Source organism: Symphalangus syndactylus, chromosome 14 (assembly GCF_028878055.3).
Source record: "Symphalangus syndactylus isolate Jambi chromosome 14, NHGRI_mSymSyn1-v2.1_pri, whole genome shotgun sequence".
Classification (NCBI taxonomy): Eukaryota; Metazoa; Chordata; class Mammalia; order Primates; family Hylobatidae; genus Symphalangus; species Symphalangus syndactylus.
The window spans coordinates 99662546-99686980 of record NC_072436.2 but is presented as its reverse complement, the minus strand read 5'-3'; the positions used below and the strand labels follow the sequence as shown (position 1 = coordinate 99686980).

The window sequence follows — 24435 nt, the reverse complement described above, 5'->3', positions numbered from 1 at the left end:
ATTTTTAAGTTGCAAATTTGGTGCATTTTCTTCATCGAGATTTTTGTTAATAATATTTCACATCATGAAGTTGGAAACACTGCCATAAAAATGTCATACCATTTTATTATGTTTATTTCATTAAAAGAGAGTGAAAAGATTGTAATGAGTTAAAAGTTGAAAATCATCTTTCTCTTCCTTATGAAGTTCATATTTTCAATAAGAAAAATGGGGCTGTCAAATTGAAAAAGCAATTCTTGAAAAGTTTTAGTACTTAAAAATGCCTAACTGGGACTACTGACTGCTAATGCTGACAACCTAATGAAACTCCCAAGAAATAGTAAACCCTGTGGATTCTTTCCCTTGCTCAGAGAAGTTCCATACACTTCAGGACAGGCTTTAGGTAAACACTGCATAAAGTCTCTCAAAAGCCAGGGCTGCAGCTTTAATTTCATGTAGCCAGTTCCCAAACAGAAAGGTAACAAGACATTAAGAAAATAAAGACAAGGGATGGCAGGAGAAAGTGAAAGGGAGATGGACAGAATGAGAGAAGAGAGAATGAGTTTAATGGGGACTTTTGTATGTGGTTGTATCTATACTTTTACTAGTTTCACCTCTTTTAGAACTTCATTTCTGTAAAAGCAGGAAGCATGGCTGATTCTATGTATGCTTTATTGATTTTTGTAAAATAATAAATGATGATAGGGAGATTTATTGCAACTTCAGCAAAACACACTCTTTGGAAAACAAGACTGATGTCAATGTGATGTTACACAAATTATGAGTTGCCTTCAAGGGAGCTCATTTTCTATCATGATTAAAAGAAATACAGAGCTTTTTCCCATTGGCTTTAATAATTTGTACAAATCTTTGGTAACTTAAGTGAATGCTTTGGTTTTCACTGTGTGGAGCAGTTATATTTCACAGTTAATGAATGGACTAACAAAGTCAGTTGGGCTGGGTGCCCTCTCCTTTTGCTGATTGAATTAATTTACTGCTCTAAGCCTCCTATGCCCACTCAGCACCACCCCCCAAGCACTTTCTAAAGCAATTGTGCTTTCATTTAAACCCTCTACTGAAACAAACTTTGGTGATAAAAATAATAATTTCCTTTAGTTCAGCATCCTGAGTTGTTTCATCTTTAGCAAACAACTCTCCAAAACAACTTTTACTCTCTAATTTGTTCTGTTCCATTCTTATTGGAAAGCAAAGGACAGAGACATTGTGACAGTTTGTTCTGAAGCTTCTAAGTAAGATCTCTTTTTGATGGGATTGATTTGGAAACCACTCTAACTCACTAGGGAGGCCTTCACTGCATTTACTTGAAACTGTTTCTAAGATGACCTTAAAAATAATTCTTTAAATTTTCCACAGTAGGAAAACAATTACAAATTCTCTGAATACCATTTTTTTTCCATTTTCGGTAGAGAAAAAACAGCTCTCTATTCAAGTCCTCTTTTTTCTTAGCAGTTTTCTGTATTGTCAACAAAATTCTAACTGTGATATAAGTCTGCAATATTTTTAAGAAACGTAAAAATCCACATTGTCTGGAGAGCTTCCGAAAGAAAATAAAACTTCTCCAGTCTGGAAAATGGCCAGCAGAATGTAGTTAAAATTTGAGAAAACACTTTAGGAAGATTTATTTTTTCAGAAAGTCTCATACTGAAAAGTTGGAATATATAGCCTAATTAATGTTTAATGCTGGCAGACAAATGCAAAGGGGAAAGCAGCCAAGCTTCAATGGCCACTTCCCTAAAGAGAAATAGAAACTTCATAATCAATCAACATGAAGCATTTATTGTGCAATCTATTATATGTCTATCACTATCCTACGTGTTGCGGGGAATACAGAAGAATGAGAAACCAGAAGCTTTGACTCGTTGGAATGACAACACCAAATGATCCAAAGAACTTCTCTTTTTTAATTATTGCTTTTAACTGACATGCAATAATTGTGCATATGTATGGAGTCCAGTGTGATATTTCAGTATAGGATAATGTGTAATGATCAAATCAGGATAATTAGCATGTCTAACACCTCAAACATTTGTATTTTTTTGGTGTTAAAAACATTCAAAATCCTCTCTTCTAGCTATTTAAACAATACAATAAATTATTTTTAATTGTAGTTACCCCTCATTGCTATAGAACACTAGAACTTATTTCTCCTTTCTAGCTGTAATTTTGTATCTGTTAACCAGCTTATCTTTACACCAGTTTCTTCTGGCTTCAACTGGCTCTGAATCTCAGATTTAATTGAGGCACTTCTGTGAAAAGATAAAATTTGAACAGACGTTTGAAGAATAATTAGGGTCTGGATAGATGGAGGAGACAACAGGAGAGCATTCAATGAAGGAGGGACAATAGGCTGACTCTTACAACATCATTAATGCAGCCTGGTTAGAGTTCTGCATGTTAGCCACGCAGAAGTGGGATGTTAGGTTGTGTCCATTACATTGAATCCAGAAGACCCAGAAAGACATTGTGCTAAGACTCAGAAAGTTACTAAACTTTTTGGAGTGGAAAATGGGCAATAATATGGGTCATTTAAGGATAATTGCAGTAGAGAATTATTGTGGACAGAGAATAACTGAAACAACTTTGTAGTAATGCAAGCATGAGGGAATACAAACGTAACTAGGGCTGTGACTGCAGAAACAAAGAGAAAAAAGATAGAAATGAATGATATTTTGAATAAGTATATGATTTTTGACCCATTAGGTATGAAGGATTAAATAAAAGAATTACTTCAAGATGATTTCATGGGATGTAGCCTAGAGAAAAAGGTAATTCTTTCGGCAGAATTAGGAAAGTTTGGATGAAGAATTGTCTTTTGGATGACAAGAATTGTTACCTTTAGGATGAAGAGTTCCCCCAAGCCAGTGAGAAGGTGGGAATAAGGGGAGATGGATGTAGCTGAGGTGGTAGGAGAGAGGGAATAGACACTATGATGGATTACCACTTGTAACAATGATTTTAGGGTGCTAGAAAGACATTCAAAGGTCAATATCAAAGTGATAGTTGGGAAAGATACAGGATAAGAGCAAGAAACAATGGAATATTCCAGGGAGCATGAAGCCAACCAGCTGCCATGCAGTGGATTTTTCTTTTCTTTTTTTTTTTTTTGAGATGTAGTCTCTCTCTGTCGTCCAGGCTGGAGTGCAGTGGCGTAATCTCGGCTCACCACAAGCTCCGCCTCCCGGGTTCATGCCATTCTCCTGCCTCAGCCTCCTGAGTAGCTGGGACTACAAGCGTCTGCCACCACGCCTGGCTAATTTTTTGTATTTTTAGTAGAGACGGGGTTTCACCGTTTTAGTCAGGATGGTCTCGATCTCCTGACCTCATGATCTGCCCCCCTCGGCCTCCCAAAGTGCTGGGATTACAGGCGTGAGCCACCAAGCCCAGCCTTTTTTTTTTTTTTTTTTTTTTTGAGACAGAGTCTCGCTCTATCCCCCAGGCTGGAGTGCAATGGCACCATCTCAGCTCACTGCAACCTCTGCCTCCCAGGTTCAAGCGATTCTCCTGCCTCAGCCTCCCGAGTAGCTGGGATTACAGGCGCATGTTACGATGCCCGGCTCATTTTTTGTATTTTTAGTAAAGACAGGGTTTCACCATGTTGGCCAGGATGGCCTCGATCTCCTGACCTCATGATCCGCCCACCTCAGCCTCCCAAAGTGCTGGGATTACAGGCGTGAGCCACCGTGCCTGGCCACAGTGGATTTTTCTAAAAGAAAAACTCTATACCATTCCTTTTTGTTTTTTCATCTACTGACACTTTATCAGTTATTCTTACTCCTATGATTTCTTCCATGCCTACCACAAAGGGTTGGTGACTAGGTCATATATAAATAAGTTTACTTTGTAGATTGTAAGGGGCTATATAAGTTTGTATACCACGACTATATCCTATGTTATCCTCATACTATTTTTTTAAAGCCACTATATCTCTACTCCTTAAGCATGAGTTGCACAAAGTGACTTTGTCACAAAGGGTAGTGTACGGAAAAGAAAAAAAGAGGAGTAAATTTACAGTGGAGAAAGCTGCTGACAAACACTGCCTCAGCCAGGTGATCAAGGTAAGCATCAACAGTAATATGTTATTTTGATAGCACATACCCTTGACAACCTTGATACAATGTAATGAAAACAACACTTTACCTCTGTTGTCTTCCACCCAGAAACTTATAACCCCAGTCTAATCATAAGGAAAAACAACAACAACAACAACAACAAAAACCAGACAATTCCCAGGTAACCCCACTCTAGAATATTCTTGACCTGTACTCCTCAAAATTCTCAAGGTCATCAAAAACAAAGTAAGTCTGAGAAACAGTCAGAGTCAGTACTCTGAATAGTAAATGCAATATTGTATCCTGGATGGGATCTTGGAAGAGAAAAAAAAGGCCAGTAAGTAAAAACTAAGAAAATTTGACCACTAAAGTATAGAATTTAGTTTAATAGCAATGTTTTCACATCAGCTCATCCATTCTGACAAATGTATGTTGATAATAAGGGAAACTAGGTGTGGGGTACAAGGGAACTCTACTATTTTTGCAATTTTTCTGAAATCTAAAGTATTATAAACTAAGAATTTTAGTTAATTTTTAAAAATAATATACAGAAACAGCATAAGGGGCCGGGCACAGTGGCTCACACCTGTAATCCCAGCACTTTGGGAGGCTGAGGTGGGTGGATCACCTGAGGTCAGGAATTCGAGACCGGCCTGGCCAACATGGTGAAACTCTGTCTCTACTAAAAATACAAAAATAGCAGGGCATGGTGGCACGTGCCTGTAATCTCAGCTACTCAGGAGGCTGAAGACGGAGAATCGCTTGAACTCAGAAGGTGGAGGTTGCAGTGAGCCAAGATTGTGCCATTGCACTCCAGCCTGGGTGACAGAGCAAGACTCCGTGTCAATTAAAAAAAAAAAAAAAAAGAAGAAGAAGAGGAGGAGTAGAGGGAAATTAACATTTTTAAAAATTAACATAAATTTCCTAACTAAGAAATTCTATTCATGCTCATTTGGGTCAATAAATCTCACCCACTTCTTATGTAGTCCTCTCAGGTAAGCCATAAATGCTGGGAACTTGAAGTCAAATATAGTAGATATTTTGAAAATAGGATTTCGAAAAATGAAATAGAGGTTTTTACAGTTAGATGTCTTAAAGTAGTTGCTCTAAAATGACAACAGTTTTAGAATTTGATCATATAGTTTACTATATCTTTATTAGAATGATACTTATGTTATAAATGCCATTATGATATTTTTCCCCTACAATGTTGATAAATGAGATGGGAAAGGCATTTTTCAAAATCTAACGTTTGAATACATAACTAAAGTTTACTATTTTCTACCTTACTGTTGGATTTGAGATAATTCATTTGTGTTTAACTGATCTATTATTCAGAATAACCATAATTTTAGTTAATAAAAGTAACTTGTCTGAGAATAATTTCTAGGAATTAGCCCAAATAGTTAAATAGTCCATCTAGAAAGTATTCCTTTCCTAGTTACTATTTTAATCTTTTGTTTCATCTTGGAATATCTGACTCATTAATGATAACTTATCTTTCACTTGGAATTTTGTCTGAATTTTGGATCCTGATTCCTCAAGGTCTGGGTAAGCAAATAGAAATAACTGCAAAACTTGGATGAGCATATTTCTATCCTGTCAAAGTTTGCAACTAAGTCTGGGTGGCGCAAATTAGATGTCTGTGTAGTCCCAGCTACTCGGGAGGCTGAGGCAGGAGAATCACTAGAACCCAGGAGGCGGAGCTTGCAGTGAGCCCAGATCACGCCACTGCACTCCAGCCTGGGTGATGAAGCGAGACTCTGTCTCAAAAAAAAAAAAAAAATTACATGTCTGTGGCCTCAACCCTAAATCACTGTAAGTAGGGCATTTCATTGAGTTTGAAATGAACATCAGGGCTTATGCAAAGTTTTCCTTCCTAACAGAGTGGAACTGTGACTGTTGAATACAAAGGCTGAGAGTGAGGAGCCACAGCCTAAAAGACATTATTTAAAGTAAGTCTTGTAACCTAGTTCATCAGCAACACTTTGTTTCCACATCTTTTTTGGGAACTTGTCAAGCTCTTCACCTCTTAGATTAATAAAACTGTAAGAGATCTTAGTGATGATTAATTCTGTCTTTTAATTTTACATATAAAAATTTTGAGAGATGGAAAGGTCAGGTATTCTACCTGAAGGGCACAATGAGGTGGGATGAAATCTCTAGACCTCCAGCTACTGCCTCAGTGTATCCTCTTTCCATCCACAACCACAATTGTGTTCAGTTGTATTTGGAAGATGACTATTCCATGACTGGCTCTGAACCATCATGTAGAGACTCATAATGCAAGTTAGCATAGTAAAGACTTGGAAAAACCTTTTAGTTACAAAATCCACTTTGTTTAAACTTAAATTTTCCAAAATTATTTAAGATTATGAAAAACCTTTTTTGAAATATTACCTTTTGCCACTTTGAAAAAGACCCTTGGGGAAAACTTCATCCTACATTGTTCAAAATAGTGAAATGAACCCAAGTAATGAAAATTATTGCCTTTATAATAGAAACATCCAACCTTACCTTCTTTCCAAACATTTCTCATTTCTTTGGCTTTCAGTGGCCATGACATTTCCAATTGGCTGAGAGTTTAAATTTTTAAACATGGATGAACACGTGAAAAGGATTAGGTGGCGTGTGCTATGCAGAGTGGAGGAGGGATGAAACCCTGAATCGGTGGGAAAATAATAAAAATTACATGATCTACAAAATATTTTTTCATACCCAATTTTTTCTAACCTCGCTAAGTAAAGGTCATACTGACTGCCAGTTAATAAAATCAGCAACTGCTCTTGGGAGAAATTTCAGGAATGTCCCATTTTGTGCAGCATAAGAATATAATAAAACATAGAACCCATGACCCCTTTATGGGTAGCAAAAAACATTATTTTAAATATAAGTAGAAATGAATACAGTAGAACAGGCTAGAAAATAGAGTATAACATTGTGTAGTAATAACTTGAATACGTGCATGATGTCTTATTATTAAATTTCTTACTGTATATTGGGGTAAAACAATGCTTGTAAAACAGTTATTAGAGCACCGTTCAGATATAAAACAAATATTTTAAAACCTTTGTGTAGCTTAAATTATTGTGAAAAAGCACAAATATTGAACTATTTCTATGGAGAAGAACACTACCCTATGTACTAAGAAAAATAGTTGCACAATATTACATCTGGCTGGGTTGTCCATTCTTTATACTACATGCCACAAAAACAGAAATTGCAGGAATACTAAGTAGGGCATGTTCAGCAGTGTATAAGAGAAAGCAATAAACCAAAGGACTGAGCTAGCAGTAGAGAATATCTTAAACACCAAAATCTGCAGCTGGAGCTGCGCTAACTAGAAGGAATATCTTTTTTTTTTTTTTTTTTTTTTCTGGAGACGGAGTCTCGCTCTGTTGCCCAGGCTGGAGTGCAGTGGCGCGATCTCGGCTCACTGCAGGCTCCGCCACCCGGGGTTCACACCATTCTCCTGCCTCAGCCTCCCGAGTAGCTGGGACTACAGGCGCCCGCCATCTCGCCCGGCTAATTTTTTGTATTTTTAGTAGAGAAGGGGTTTCACTGTGTTAGCCGGGATGGTCTCGATCTCGTGACCTCGTGATCTGCCCGCCTCGGCCTCCCAAAGTGCTGGGATTACAGGCGTGAGCCATCGCGCCCGGCAGGAATGTCTTAATGAATACAGAAGTTTGACTAAAGTAGGGGATTCAGAAAGTGTCCAAAGACTTAGTTCATGCTATTTATATAAACTACAGTACAGAATTCAGGATTAATGCTAAGATCTAAATTTAAGGAGAAACTTTATGAGAACGGGGACTGAAGTAACACAAAACAGACTTACACACTTCTTCAATGTAATTCCAAATGTGAATAGATTTTAAGGAAACCAAAATTACAAGGAAAATCGGTGGAACTTAAGAGAGCTCAAGCTAAAAACATAAAAAAGCAAATGAATTAAACATAGCTGAAGCTTGGGTGGCATTCAGCCAACTAGGAAGAAAGGGTCTGGAAGAAATCAGGAGATTTCTGAAATTGCATCTGAAAGTAAACAGGGGCAACAGCAAGCATTTATTGATTCCTTAATTCCGTTCATGCATTTATTTGTTAATATCTTAACTCACTAATTTAAAAAATACGTATTGGCGGGGCACGGTGGCTCACACCTTTAATCCCAGCACTTTGGAAGGCCGAGGTGAGAGGATCAAAAGGTCAGGAGATGGAGGCCATCCTGACTAACACGGTGAAACTCCGTCTCTACTAAAAATACAAAAAAAAAAATTAGCCGGGCGTGGTTGGGGGGGCACCTGTAGTTCTAGCTACTCGGGAGGCTGAGGCAGGAGAATGGCTTGAACCCCGGAGGTGAAGCTTGCAGTGAGCCGAGATCGCGCCACTGCACTCCAGCCTGGGCGACAGCGAGACTCTGTCTCCAAACAAAAAAAAAATGTATTGTCCCTAGTGTGTGCCAGGCACAAGTTCAAGGCCAGGATTCTTAACACCAAAACTACTATTTCTTAAAATAGGCATTATAAAATCAGCAAAGGTTTATAGCATTGTTGCGTATAACATTAGAAGCAAAAAAAGAATGACATGCTTCTTGATATAGGCATATTGATATCAAAGAAAGAATAAAACCAATAGCTTAAAGTTGAGGGCAAAAACAAAAAATGTAAAGAACAGTTAAATAAATAACTAAAGTAAGTATAACATTTGGGGGTAATTTGTGGAAAATTTATGCAGTCCTATACATTTCACCATGACTCATTTCAAAAATGATATTCATAAAGATAACACTGACTCATTTAAAAGGTGTGGTATTATAAGAGTACCATATCTAAACTATGTATCATGCATGTCATATGCATTATCTTATTTAATCCTTACTGTAAACTTCCTATTCTTAATTTATGCTTACATTGCCTCTTATTTGCAAAATAAATAAATAGAGCGTTAGAGATGTTAAGTAACTCATCCAACTATCTCATTAATAAATAGAAGGAGTTGACGTTTGAATCTAGGTTTGTTTGACCAGAGTCTGTTTACCTAATAACTTCTTTACATTTAACATAATCTATTTTAAGGAAGAAAATTAAATTATATACTTTTAAAATATTACACTTGGGGGCCAGGTGTGGTGGCTTATCCTGCAATCCCAACACTTTGGTAGGCTGAGGTGGAAAGAGCACTTGAGACCAGGAGCTTTACAAATATTACACATAGTACTATTCTCAAGGGGGATTATAGTCCATCTGGCTCTACAAGGTATGAAAACGTAAAACAAAGTAATTTTAGAGAGCATTTGAAGTCACAATTAATGTGTCATGAGAGCTGAAAGGTAACAATCACTGTGAACTGCCATAATTGGAGAAATACGGAAAATTTAGACTTGACTCAGGTTTTGAGTACATGTTTGAATGGATGGAGAGGTAGGAGGAGAACATATTTGGATTGAGGAAAATGTGGAGGTCATGTGGAAGTCAGAAGCAAAAGCAAAATCTCACCAGAGAAAACAATAATCATCCTGAATTGACTGTGGAGGGAAGACCGTGAAAAAGCAGCCTATCTTGTGAATAAATGCTAGCAGGGAATACTGAACTTGGAATTTAGAGAGGTAGAGAGGATCACATTACAGACCCCATAAAACCCAATCAAGAAGCTTGAACATCTGCTTGTAAATAATGGAAGACTAATAAAATCTTATGTGAGAATGTCTTCATACTTCTAACTAAATCGAGGCTTCTCCAGTCTCCAAGCTCAGACAAATGTATTGTTGTTATTAAGGGGCATTAAATTTCACCTCTCAATGATTAAAAATATCACCTGTATATAACAAGTCAGAGAGGTACTCTCAGTTTTTCATAGAATCTGTTGATAAGATGTCTTGCAGGCAAAATAAAAGCCATCTAGGTCCAAAGTTTTGTTCCCTTTTCTAATGCAGCCTTCCAGCAAAATGAAATTTTGAATCTCAGTAAAAGATTGGTCCTATTGACCTCAGTTTGTAATAGCTGCCCAGATTTCATGAGTAAAATCAGAACGTATTATCTTCAATCCTGATCCAGCATTCTGGTATGACTGATTTCTCTACCTTAATAGTTATATCCTTCTTGATACAAATGCTGATCCCTCAGATATCTAAAAACTGTTAGCCTCTGAGGTCAGTAATTATTACCTAATCATCAGCTCAAAAATATTTTTAAGGTACTTTAATGTCAGGAATAGCTATAATCCTGCTATGGTTTCATTAAAAGAAAATTTGGCAGAGCACTGCTTTTCTAAGTACCATTTGCCCAGAGATAGTTGCCTGAATAGAAAGAAAAGACAACCTGAAGACATTCATTTTACATATTATCATAATCTAATAATATTTTAGTTAGCTGGCATCCATTATCAGCCTAATACTGTGTTTGACACTAAGGATTCAACTATGAAAAAAAAAATAAAAGACACAAAGGCAAACACTAATCAAATAATCTAATAAGTACATGTCATTTTTAAACTGTGACAAAATTAAAGTTGATTATTTGGAAAGGGATGAAATTTGATAAATTTCTGGTCAGATTGACCAAAAAGGAGATAAAATATAAATCACTAAGATTTAAATACATTTAAAATTAATCAGATATAATGAACAACTTATGACTTAGCAAGCTACTGCACAATGAAATAGAAAATATGAATAAACATATCTATTTTTAAAACTGAATTTGTTGAAGAATCAGCCCACAAACAACATTCTTGTGAATTCTATCACATCTTTAAGAAAGAAATGACATTAATATTATTCAATCTCCTTCAGAAAACAGATAGGAAGAAACATTTTCCAACATGCGTGATTGATGTCAGCATGCCACTGATACCAAAACAAAATTGTTACCAAAAAAAGATTACGGACTAATATGTTTTATAAATACAGACACAAAATACCAAACACAAAATATTAAAAACTTGAATCCAGCAATTTACAAAAAGGATAATAGAGCATCATAAACAACTAGTGTTTATTCTACAGTTAATATTTTTAAAAAACATTGTAATTTGCCATATTAACACATTAAAAGAGATCTGCGATCCTCTTAATAAAAAGAAGAAAAGTCCTTGACAAAATTTAACACCAATTTATGATTACTTATATAAGTTGTGAAAATCAATTTGATAAAGTGCACCTATGAAAATTTATAGCTAATATCACTTATCGTGAAATATTGAAACATTTCCCATATTGGGAACAAGGAAAGGATGTTTTACTCACATCACCTTATCCTTGTGCTGGAGCTCCTAGCCATTGCAATGAGATCAGATAAAGAAATAAAAAACAGGCCGGGCACGGTGGCTCACGCCTGTAATCCCAGCACTTTGGGAGGCCAAGGCAGGCGGATCACGAGGTCAGGAGATCGAGACCATCCTGGCTAACACAGTGTGACCCTGTCTCTGCTAAAAATACAAAATGTTAGCGGGGCATGGTGGCAGATGCCTGTAGTCTCAGCTACTCGGGAGGCTGAGGCAGGAGAACGGCATGAACCCAGGAGGTGGAGCTTGCAGTGAGTCGAGATTGCACCACTGCACTCCAGCCTGGGCGACAGAGAGACTCGGTCTCAAAAAAATAAAATAAAATAAAATAAATAAAATAAAAAAACAAAGATCTTTTTAAATGTAAAAATATTTCCATTCACAGATAAAATGAATGTTTATTTAGACAATATTAGAAACTCTACCAAAATGCTGCAAGAACTGTGTTAAACCATATTTCCAAAAATAGTCACTCCAAAATTTCCAGTGTCATATGCTCTTCTAGAGTCTTGCTACTCCCCCATCTGGAGGTGGAGTCTTTTCCCCATTCCTTAAAACTGGACAATTTTGTGACTGTCTTCAAGAATAGAATGCAGAGGAAGTGATTTCTGAAATTGGGTCCTAACAGATAATACATCTTCCACTCAGCACACTGGCATGTTCTCTCTCTCTCTCTCTCTCTCTCTGAGTTCTACCCTTAGGACCAAGCTAGCACAAAATGAAGAATTCAAGCAGCCATTTGAATGGCCATGTCTTGGTTTTCCAACCACAGTCCTAGTTATGTACCCAGCCTACAATCAGCATCAATCACCAGTAATTAATGAGTGAGGCTTCAAATTATTCCAGTTGCTTGTCCTTGAGGTGCCCCAGCTAACACTGAGTGGAGCAGAGACAAGCTGTACCCAGAGAGCTCTGCCTAAATTGCAGAATTATGACAAAATATTCTTTTGTTTTAAGTTGCTAAGTTTGGATCAGAACAAGAACTACTACCAGAACAAGAACTACTAAGTGATTTTAGTGAAATAACAAAATCAACATACAAAATCAACATACAGTCAATTGGATTTTCATCCATACTAGTGGTAAATGGTAAGTAAGTTTTTAAATAATCCACTTAACAATAGTATCCCAAAAAATATACACAAAAATCTTTAGGAACAAATTTAACAAAAGAAATATAGACCTCTGCACTATATATGAGTCAGCTCACACTGCCATAGATACAAGAAACTTAGGTGGCTTAAACAACAGAAATGTATTTTCTCACAGTTCTGAAGGCTGGAAGTTTGAGATCAGCACAGATAGTCTATGTGCTGCACAGTCAGGCTCTTGTGAGGGTTCTCTTCTTGGCTTAGAGGTGGCCACCTTCTCAATGTCTTTACTTCATAAGGGCACTTGGGTGAGAGAGAACAAGCCCTCTGGTGCCTCTCCTTATAAAAACAGTTGTGCACATGTACCTTAAAACTTAAGTATAATTAAAAAAAAAAAATACTATCAGACCATGGTCTCACTCTCATGACCTAATTACCTCCCGAAGTCCTATCTTCAAATTCCATTGAAGACTAGAGCTTCAGCATATGAGTTTTGGTGGGATATAAAAATTCAGTCTGAAACACAGTAAAAAATACAAAAAGTGAAGAGAAAAATAAAAGAAGACATATATATTAATGTTCAAGGATTAAGACTCTATTATGCTAAGATTTTATTAATTCTGCCCATACTTATCTGTTAATTTAATGCAATCCAAATCAGAATATTGTCAGGCCTTTTTGTAGGAACTAAAAATTAAAAATGCATAAATGCAAACAAAATAAAATGGCAAAATCTATGCTGAAAAAGAAGAATCAAGTTGGAGTGCCTATACTAATAACAAAACCACTATAAAAATATAGTAATCAAGGTCGGGCGCGGTGGCTCACGCCTGTAATCCCAGCACTTTGGGAGGCCAAGGCGGGCTGATCACGAGGTCAGGAGATCGAGACCATCCTGGTTAACACGGTGAAACCCCGTCTCTACTAAAAATACAAAAAATTAGCCGGGCGCAGTGGCGGGCGTCTGTAGTCCCAGCTACTCGGGGGGCTGAGGCAGGAGAATGGCGTGAACCCGGGAGGTGGAGCTTGCAGTGAGCCGAGATTACGCCACTGCACTCCGGGCTGGGCGAAAGAGCGAGACCCCGTCTCAAAAAAAAAAAAAAAAATATATATATATATATAGATAGATAGATATAGTAATCAAGACTGTGGTCTAAATACAGACAAAAAGAATAGCAACAGAATGAAATCAAGGGACCAGAAATAGACCCACATGGTCACATGGTCATTTAATTTCTGATAAAGGTTCCAAAGCAATTCAATGGGAAAGAGAAAGACTTTTCAGCAAATAGTGCTGAGCAATCACTCAATATCCCTGTGGGAAAAAAAAAAAACTTCAACCCTTGTCACACAACATACAAAAAAATAATTTAGTGTGGATCATAGACCTAAACATAAAACCTAAAACTATACAATTTTTAGAAGAATGCATAAAAGAATATCTTCACTACTTAAAAGTAGTTTAATGTTTCTTAAGCAGGTCACAAAAATGAATAATCCTAAAAGATAAAAGTGATCAATTCGATTTTATCAAAATAAAAACTGGCCCTTAAAACCACCATCTATAAATGAATGATCAAGCCACAAACTGGGAGAAAATAGAATTACAATTCAATAATTAAACAAGCAATCCAATTTAAAAAAAAGAAAGTCAAAAGAATTAGACAGACATCTCACAACTGAACTCATCCTAATAACCGACAGTACATGACGAAGTGATGAACATCTCATTAATCATTAGGGAAATGTGAATCAAAACCATAATGATATATTATTATATATCCCAGAATGGCTAAAATTAAAGACTCAGAAGCCCCAAAGTGGCTAGGATATGGAACAACTGGAAGTCTCATGTATGCTCATGTGGATGGTAAGTACAACCACAAAATAATTAACAGTTTCTTTTTTTTTTTTTTTTTTTTTTTTTTTTTTTTTTTTTTTTTTTTGAGACGGAGTCTTGCTCTGTCGCCCAGGCTGGAGTGCAGTGGCGCAATCTCGGCTCACTGCAAGCTCCGCCTCCCGGGTTCACGCCATTCTCCTGCCTCAGCCTCTCCGAGTAGCTGGGACTACAGGCGCCCGCCACCACGCCCGGCTAATTTTTTGTATTTTTAGTAGAGACGGGGTTTCACCGTGGTCTCGATCTCCTGACCTCGTGATCCGCCCGCCTCGGCCTCCCAAAGTGCTGGGATTACAAGCGTGAGCCACCGCGCCCGGCCAACAGTTTCTTATAACTCACACCTTACTTAACATATCCACATGGTATTTAAACATCTCTACTCTATAATTCAGCAATTTCACCTCTAGGAATTTATACATGAGAAATGAAAGTGTTAAGCCTACAAAAACTAACTTAGATAAGAATGTTCATAGAAGCTTTATTCATAATACCTCTGCTACAGTTTGAATGTTTGTTCCCCCAAAACTTCATGTTGAAATTTAATCCCCAGGGTTGGAGGTGGGGCCTAATGGGAGGTATTTGGGTCCCGGGGGCAGATTCCTCAGGAATGTCTTAGCGTCATCCTCCTGTAATGAATGAGTCCTCACTATATTGGCTCCCACAAAAGCTGGTTGTTAAAAGAGCCTGGCTCTTTCTCTTGCCTCCTTTCTCACTGTGTGATCTCTGCTCATGCCGGCCCCCCTTCTCCTTCTGCCATGAGTAGAAGCAGCTTGAGCAGATGCTGGTGCCATGCTTCTTGTACAGCCTGCTGAACTGTGAGCCAAATAAACTTCTTTTCTTTATAAATCACACTGCCTCAGGTGTTTCTTTGTAGCAACATTAAGGGAACTAAGACAATTTCTAAACTGGAAAGAGCCCAGAATTCCATCATCAGAAAAATAGTTAAAGCGGCTGCTATATATTCATATAATGTTCATTCCTTGGCAATTAAAAGGAACAAACTACTAATACATGCAACATAGATAACTCTCAAAATTAATTGCTAAGTTACCTTACACAAAAGAGTTTGTACTCTATGAAACAATATAAAGTTCCAAAATAGGTAAAATTAATATATACTGAAAATAAATGAGAGCGTGATTGCCTCTGGAGTGACAGATCAGGGATTACCTAGGAAGGGGCACGAGGGCAGTTACTGGAGTAAGAGTAATGCTCTATATCTTGATAGGAGTTTGGGTTTCATAAGTCTATGCATTGTTCAAGACTCATTGAATAGCATAACTTTCATTTTGTACATTTCATCACGTATATGCTATACTTAAAATATAAAAATTTGTTATATACACACATTGTTAGACACAAATATATCACTCAGTTAGTGATGTGCTTGCTGAAAGTTTTAGTGTACTGATGTCTACAACTAATTATGAATTTTATTAAAAACTGGGTTGATCAATGCTAAACAGAGCAATGGATGAATTGATATGTGAAAAAGCAAACAGAAAAATGTTAATTTTAGAATCTTAGTTTCAAGTCTATGTGTGTTCACTGTACAATTCTATCAACTTTTCCATGTTTAAAATTTTTCAGAATAATATTTTGGGAAAAATTAAAATTATGTAAACAATTTTAAAAGACAAATAGTGAGCTAGGAAAGTATATAATAATGAGATTTGATGGAATCAGGAATGAAAGTTTTTTTTAAAGAAAGAAATTTGCCATCTTTCTTAAGTAATCTGCTGAGGACTACAAAATACATAGCTTCTAGAAGTGGTTCTTTTGTTACTACATTAGGTCTTTCCATTCTTTGTGAAGCAACTCTAAAATATATGAACTTATCAGTTCCACTCACTTCCCAGGCTTCAGCTTAGATACTGTGCTCTCAGAGTAGCTGTCTCCACCACAGAAGACATTCTTGGTGTCCTATTCTCTCTGCATTCATCATCCCTTACTTTGATTTACTTCCACAGTACCTGCATTCCCCAATAGCCTCAAAAATCCAGAAGAGCAAAGCTCATGTAAGTTTTGGTTATCACTGTATTCCAAGTTCCTAGAAGAGTGCTTTTGCATAGCAGGTATTAAACAAATGTAGATCAGATGAATGAATGATGAATTAAATATTAAAAGAAAATAGTGTATCATGCAAAAAAGTATACATTATTCACAATGAAATTTTCACTTTATCTCAGAAAGTTCTTGGACTGTTGAAGATAAGGTCATCCAAACTAACTGGTAACCTGAGTCCATAAAATAATTTGGGGAGTTCTCCAGTGAGATCTTTTTTCCCATGAAAGAAAAGTTATGTGTTCAAACTGAGTAATTTACAACATTAAAAAATTCAACACTGGTCATTGTTTCCAATTCACTCTTTACTATTTTTCTAGTTTCTTTTTTGATATACCCTCTATTGTATCAAGGCACATCACAGCTTTTGGTCACAAAGTTCAGCATGATGTTAATATAATCCTTCCTAGAAAAAAAATAGCCCCAAAGGAATAAACAAAATCAACAATGATGATATGGTGGCTTTCAACATCAGGAAACTAAAGAAAATCAGCACATAGGATAGAGAAAGAAACTGAATTACTTTGGACCATATTCACAGCATGGGGTTAGAAAGACAACTGCAGGATGTCTACCTTGGGAAAGTCGAGAAAAGAAATGCCTTGCAACAAAAGAAGGCAATGGTTACGAAACCAAATAAATTCTTTGCTGCAATAATTACATAGAAAGATTGATGTTGGAAGCAGACATATGGCTCACAGGGGAAGAGTAATGAGATAAAGGCACATGCTGCTGGAGCAGGTGATCTACTAATTAGGTTTCAGCGATGTGGTTCATACCATGTTCAGATGGAAATTATCTTAAAATATACAAAAGAAACAAAACAGAGTTGCAGGAGAAATGATTTAGAGCCATGATCATAATGAAATCAGGATGACGGAGCTGAAGTAAGGTTTTTATAACACTTTTGTTGGCAAATAAAAGCAATTTGTCACATAATATCAAAATCTTATTGGATTGAGTAGAGCCATTCAAGAAATAGAAATATCACCTCATCATACATTCTTTTCATATTCTTTCATAAAGGTAGATACAATTACATTAAGGACCCACTAAATGAGATGTTTGTATTGTAATATTTTTTATTCTCTGTAACAATTTTTGAGATAATTTTATCCTAGAAAAGAGGGCTCAGAGAGGCTAGATAACTTGCCCAAGGACACACACTTTTAAGCAACAAAGCTGGGATCCAAATTTAAGGTTCCTGATTACAAAGATAATCTTGTTAATTCTGTGCAATGTGCTCCATCTTGTTCTATAGCACCGAGAAAGTCAAATGCAACTTGAAACAATCATTGTAAGGAAATAAAAACCAATGTAGATAATTGTTTTATAACACGTACTTACTTCTATACCATTACACAGAGAAAGTTTGGGTTATGGTCTTGACCATCAAAACCATTTGTGCTGGGTTAGTTACTTGTGGTGAGACCTTGCATTGTACTTTGAATATTGCACTCAAGGAGACTTTCCTCCTCTTGGCCATCATTTGATGTCCTCACAACTAAAAGGCTATATTACCACTATAGTTTATAGTTTTAAACTAAACCACTGATATTAGCTCTTACAATTTAGAGATACAATGGAAATGTTTGAGGGTTGAGGAAGGAAGTGGTAAAACTATCAAATTATTTTTGAATAACCCTTCAAATTGTAGATGTCAAGACATTTAGAAAGCATACTGACAAGAATAATTCCTAGGGAATTGCATTAGAATAATTTGGGTGGCTAAAATACATTTATACCTATACCTAATTAAAATCATTCATTCATTCTCTCATGATATTAATAAAAATCTATAATCAATTTTTCTGAATTATAGTGGCTTTTATGTTGTGGCTAGTTAACATACTAAAATTTTACTTCAACCTGAGAAAAAACACTCGTTATGCGAAGCAAAATTAATAGTTTATTTGGCAATAAACAAAACTTTTAAAAGTACTCCTTTCGTTGAAGAATCAATCCATATAATTTCAAGGATTAGTGAAAGAAAATCAGCTCATTAGCAGGATGCTTACATGGAAACTGTAGTCAAAAGACTTTTGATAGAATTCATTAATTTTAAGTTTGGTATCAGCATGCCTAAGTCAAAAACATGTGGCAGAGTGAAAATCAGCCCTACCTTTGAAGCCTGCTAAGTCCCAACAGGGACAAACATTTGTGATAATAATTACCATGTATTCAGTGTCAACTATGTACCAAGCGCTATCTCACTTTTCATCTAGCATCTCTTTGAAAAAATAGAGACATTATAAAAAATAGTTGGGTCCAGGATGAGTTAAGTGGTAAAAGGCCTCTAAAGGCAGAAGGATGTGCAACAGAGAGCTCAATCCTTAAACCATCTGTCCAAGAAGCTAGAGGAAACCTGGGGCATAGAGAAAGTAGAGAGAAAACGCCTTAGGAGTCGTCTCAAGTATAGCTGAATGGAAGATCTCCGGCTCCTGCTGGCAAGGGAAATTACAAAGTCAACAAGTTCTTGTTACAAGGTGAACACTAAAAATCTGACTGTCTAGAAAAAAAGAAAACAATTTATCTGCATGGATAGATTTCTGTAAAAAATTAAAATTTCTTTTAAAAGGAATTTGTTGGATGGAATTTATTGGAATTTTCTGGATGGTTTGTCACCCTGTCTCCTACCATCTCCCCTTTTTCCCTCTTTATGCTTCAGGTATGTCGGTGCTCCTGTGGACCTCATTTAAATCTATTGGGGATATTTAAGACTCAAGATAATTCCTTAAAATGTACCTAAAAGTTCTTGGTTTGCTCATTTTTTCCCCGAAATAAAATAGACATCAATTTCCAAACACTTTAAAATCACTTTATCTTAAAATAAACACCTCTATCTTCTGAGCAGTTGAAAACATCTTCCTCCTTCTTTGGAGCCCATATTTGAATGACATTTACCTGATGTATCACAGAAATCTAATAAACATTTCTTAAAGAGCTGCAATGCACCAGACACTGTATTAGATGCTGTGAAAACAAGTTTATTTGTCGGATCAGCTTCAAAACAAGCTTCCTCTAGCTCTTTTCCTATTTTCTGTGACCTTAGATGTTGGTCCACATCACTAAAAGCTGTCTGAAATGGAAAAGATAAATAGAACAGACCTTGTGGCAGTAAATCCTTTCAAAAAGCTCAAAACATGTGGGCATTTAGTAAACTAAATGCCTTTTTTTATGAGGCTGCCTCAAGTCAAGAGAAGGTCAAACCAGCTGTCCCTGAGCTAAGAAAGCAGTTGCCCAACCTGACTTTGACTTTGAGACAGTATGTATTTCCATTCATATATTTATTTCCAGGCAACCATTATTAGAGAAGCTATGTTCAAGGCACCAAGGAAACTGCTGAGAGTAGAACTAACATTATGGATAGGGTATTGTCTCTCTCAAGAGGATATAGCATATACTTATAAATGATTATCATAAAAAGTGGAAAGAAACAAGTGTCGTGAGATAAGAAAATATGTAGGTTTGATTTGAGTGTATATATACACAAAAGATCAATGTATATATTTCTATATGAATAATTCTCCCTCTTGTTTGTCACTGTGTTATCTCAGCATTCCTCTGTAAATTTTTGTTCTTATTTCAGTAATGAGTTGTAATTTAATCTGACGCCTAGAACTCAATGTAGAAATAGGAGAATGTAAATTTATATTCTTAGCTGTGACAGATGCAGGATGATGAGGGGCTTACTTTACCATGGGCTGAAATACAAATAGCTGCCAATAGGAGACAGAGGAGGAGATAGTTTGGTGCAATAAACAGAGAAGCTCTTTAATAGCTAAGAATCTGACTAAATGGTCTAATGCACCGTAAAAGCATCAGTCATTCATAACCTCTCAGTCTTAGAGTTCTTACTTGTAAATCAGAGGAAATTAGTTTTTACTACAAGCTATTTAGGTTCCTTCACACTTCTAGTCTCTCAGATTCTATTAGCCAGTGGACTTTGTGGACTGTGTGCACCATGACGCTTAGTCCTCATTGCAGTCCCCATGCCTAGCACAGCTCTTGGCCCAGAGTAAATGCCCGGAAAACACTGACACAATGAGTGACGAAGTCATAGAATTGCTTGTGAGTGGCACGCTAATAATGTCCACCACATTCTTTTCTTCTCTTATCCCTTTCTAGGGTGACCAACCATTCTGGTTTGCCTAGGACTTTCCCTGAGCTTTTTGTTCTAAAAGTCCCACTTCCTGGGAAAACCTTCAGTCTCAGGCAAACCTGGATGGTTGGTCACCCTTCCCTCTAACATCTCCCCTCTTTCCCTCTTTATGTTCCAGGTATGTCAGTGCCCCTGTGGATCTTACTTAAATCTATTGGGGATATTTAGGATTCAAGACATTTCTTTTAAATGTACCTAAAAGTTTGGAAGATTATTTCCTTGGTTTGTTCATCTTCCCCTGAAATAAAATAGACAACAATTTTCAATGTCTTTCCGTAGTCATATGGCAAGTGCGTGAATGACTCACAAACGAAAATGTCCTTCTATTTGCCAAAAGCCATCATCCACATGAATAAATTGTGATGTGATAAAAACACAGAGCATAAGGCTTCAAATAATTCTTGGAATATTTTTCTTGGACACCAAGCCAAACAGATGTGATACACAGAAATCTAAATTGATGGTGAACTGTGAATATCTGGTGACTTCCAGAGGAAATATCCCAGGAGAGCAGGAATCACCAACCTGGAAGTGGGAGAGCAAATCCACAAAAGAAGTCCAAAAGTGTTTAGAAATCTGAGAGGGCATTATTTCTTTCCTCAAAATTTTCACATGTATCTTGACCGTCAGCTGAACTGAGAGTGATTAGGGCAGTGTCACTCTGCAAGGAATTACAAAACAAATTCTATGCCACTGCCATCCATCTTCCAGCTCTGAAAAATGCAAGATGGCACACTCCCAGGCCTCACTCAAAGCTACAGGCCATTCCCATGGAACATGAAGTGTTACCCTGGAAGGAAATCTAGTTTTTAAAATAGTCCAGATTTTATGCTTGACTAGCAAGGATCATCATTCTATTTTACTCTGCAAGTGGCAGAGGAATCTTATCACCTGATAGTGATGTGTAGATGGATTAGAATGGTGTATTTCTCCTCACAACACTAGTGGAGCTTTACATTTGTATGCCTTCACCTAGAGAAACTCTGATTATTATTGATTTCAGTGCTTAAGGATCAGCATTTACAGTATAATATGGCAGCCATACCTTTCTGCAAGGCAAGTCCTATATCTCGTGCTCAACCAAATAAACACATCTGTCTCAGTGCTGAAGGGAAACTACCCATTGGATTTAGTAAGAGATAGTCTGTCTCTCTGCACATGCACTGTACTTTGGAGATTTTCTACTCTAACCTCCCATGAGACGCAGCCACAGTATATTTCACTTTTCTGTCCCAGTGAGAGATTCATTCATTTATTCATTCAAAAATATTCGCTGGTGTCCAGGTGCCTAGACACTGGAGCTAGAGCAGGAAACCAAACAGACAAGATGCCTATTTTTGCCGAATTTACATATTAGAATCAAGAAAGAGACAATAAACAAATAGGGAAAATAAGTGACAAGTCAGAATGTGATAAATGTTTTGGATGAAAATAAAACAATGGAGAGGACAAGGAAGTAATTGGGAGGTTTTTAGGGCTGCTGTTGAGCCAAACTTGAGAGGAGGCCTTTCATCTTTGAGAAACCCACATCCTCTGTCTACTCCTTTTTGTATGCTGCATATCTCCTTGGGAGAGCTTAAGTAAATAGGTTTTGGGCCTTATTTAGATAAGGCACAGATAAAAAGGTATTGCTGGAAGAATTCTTTTCTTCTTCTCCTTCTTCTCCTTCTCCTCCTTCTCCTTCTTCTCCTCCTCCTTCTTTCTTCTTCTTCATTTCTTCTTTCCTTTTCTTTCTTCTTTCTTCTCCTTCTTTGTCTTTCTTCTTCTTTCTTCTCCTTCTTCTCCTTCTTCTATGTTTGAGAGAGAGTCTCACTCTGTTGCTCAGGCTGGAGGGCAGTGATATGATCAAGGCTCACTGCAGCCTTCACCTCCCAGGCTCAAGCAATCCTCTCACCTCAGCTCACCTTAGTCGGGATTTCAGCCATACCGCCATGCCTTATTTCTTTTTTTTCTTCTTCTTCTTCCTTTTTTTTTTTTTTTTTTTTTTTTTTTCGGAAATGTGGTCTCACTATATTGCCCAGGCTGGTCCTGAACTCCTGGGCTCAAACAGTCTTCCCTGCTCAGCCTCCCAAAGTGCTGGAATTACAGGCATAAGCCTTGAAGGCTTTAAATAAAGACAATCAAAGTTAATAATCAAATTGATAGATATTTTTCCAAAATCCCAACCAGGTAGTTCATTGCCCACATAGTGTAGTAACAAAATAGTTATCAGAAAAAGCATGGAAGTTGTGGACAAATTTCTAGCTTTAATTTTTGATTCGACCATATCAGATCTGTGTGTCCTTATGCAACATATTTTAATCACTCTGAGCTTCACTTTGTTTGTGCTATGAATATAAAGATTTTTTCATGCTTAAAGGGTTATAATATGATAATTAAGATAAAGCTTCCAGCACCCAGTTGACACTCCTAATACCACAGCTTAAGAACAATGATGATGCCTCACACTCTTCTTTCTTCCTCTGAAAGGGGACTGACCAAGGCTGAGGTTAGAGAAGCAGTGATAATAAAGGTTAATAATTAACTCAAACCGGGGAGGCAGAAGTTGCAGTGAGCCAAGATCGTGCCATTGCACTCCAGCCTGGGTAACAGAGGATTCCGTCTCAAAAACAAAAATAATAATTGGCTCAATTAGCTGTAACAGTAGGTCTGAAGACTTCAGAAATATGAAAGCCTCCACATATTTCCGGATGTAGGACAAAATCAGAGGTGATGGTATGGAATTGTATCCTCTCTGCATTCCTGCAGCACAAATGAAAACTCAAATGAATTATGCTAACATGGGGGCTAAGTCCTTTATTACCTATCTCATATTCTCTATACTCTCTGAGAAGCCTCAAACTGAGAAGTGAATCAGCTTTCATAACCCAGATCTGTTTTGGCCTTGAGAGGATCCATTCCAACCTGAAAGATGTTAAGAGACATTTTCACTATTTATTTCCAAAGCAGACGAATACAAAGAACAGGAACACTGAGTTTTAGTGGTTATAAAAAGGAATAGTTTTAATTATGTTTTAAGGAAAAAAGTAATACTTTTCTCATTTCTTATCTTTTTAGGAAATGCAAATAATTTTATATTTAATCAGTTAGATAAACATACTCAAATATTCTAATATTGTAGTGAACTCTAGACCAAAGCTGTGATATAAAGAATCATGGCTTCAGTTAAACTGTTGAACTAAGGAGCATGAGCCGAGGTGCCCACAAAAGTCCTTCCTGATCCTTCCAAGAAGAAAAGGGGAAAGGGAGAAGTATCTTAGCAATAGAGGAAATGGAAATGCTTTGGCAATACAATGCAGGCCCTTCACATTTAAAAAAGAATTACCTTAGCAACAGGCCTGGTGACCAATCAAACCATTGAGATTTGCCCATGACAGAGATTTCCTGGGATGTGAGACTTTCAGTGCTAAAACTGGACAGTCCCAGGCAAAGTGGGATGGCTGGTTGCACTAGAACAGGTTTCACTGATGATGTCTGGAGGGTAGGGATGGAACAGGAAGAATAGCAGAGAAGACAAATGCTGAGAAAAGGAGAAAGGCCTAGATTCCAGTTTCACTGGGTGAGAATTTTGTTTTTATGTGGTCTTTTTATTATAGGATCTTATTTTTTAATTGAGATATAATTAACATGTTATAAAACTAATCCATTTAAAGCACACAATTCAATCCTTTTAGTATGCCTGCAGGTTGTACAGCAATCTTTATGATCCAACTCCAGAACATTTTCATCACCCCAATGAGAAACTCTGTACTCATGAGAAGCCACCTCTCATTCTCCTTTCCCCACGTCCCTTAGTATTTTAAAAGAAGGTGGTTTGGATTTTCTGAATTTAGGAGAAAAGAGTAAGTAACAAGACACATAGAGAATCCAGAATATAGTGGGGTTAAGTAA

At 36.9% G+C, this 24435-nt stretch overlaps 1 long non-coding RNA gene across 1 annotated transcript; it reads left to right on the top strand.

Moving 5' to 3' along the window:
* Positions 1-4335: 4335 nt before the first annotated feature.
* Positions 4336-24328, top strand: LOC134732507 (uncharacterized). The gene is made up of 3 exons (XR_010115762.1): positions 4336-4386; positions 16289-16336; positions 24219-24328. It is a non-coding gene; the product is annotated as an uncharacterized lncRNA (long non-coding RNA).
* The last annotated feature ends 107 nt before the right edge of the window (positions 24329-24435 follow it).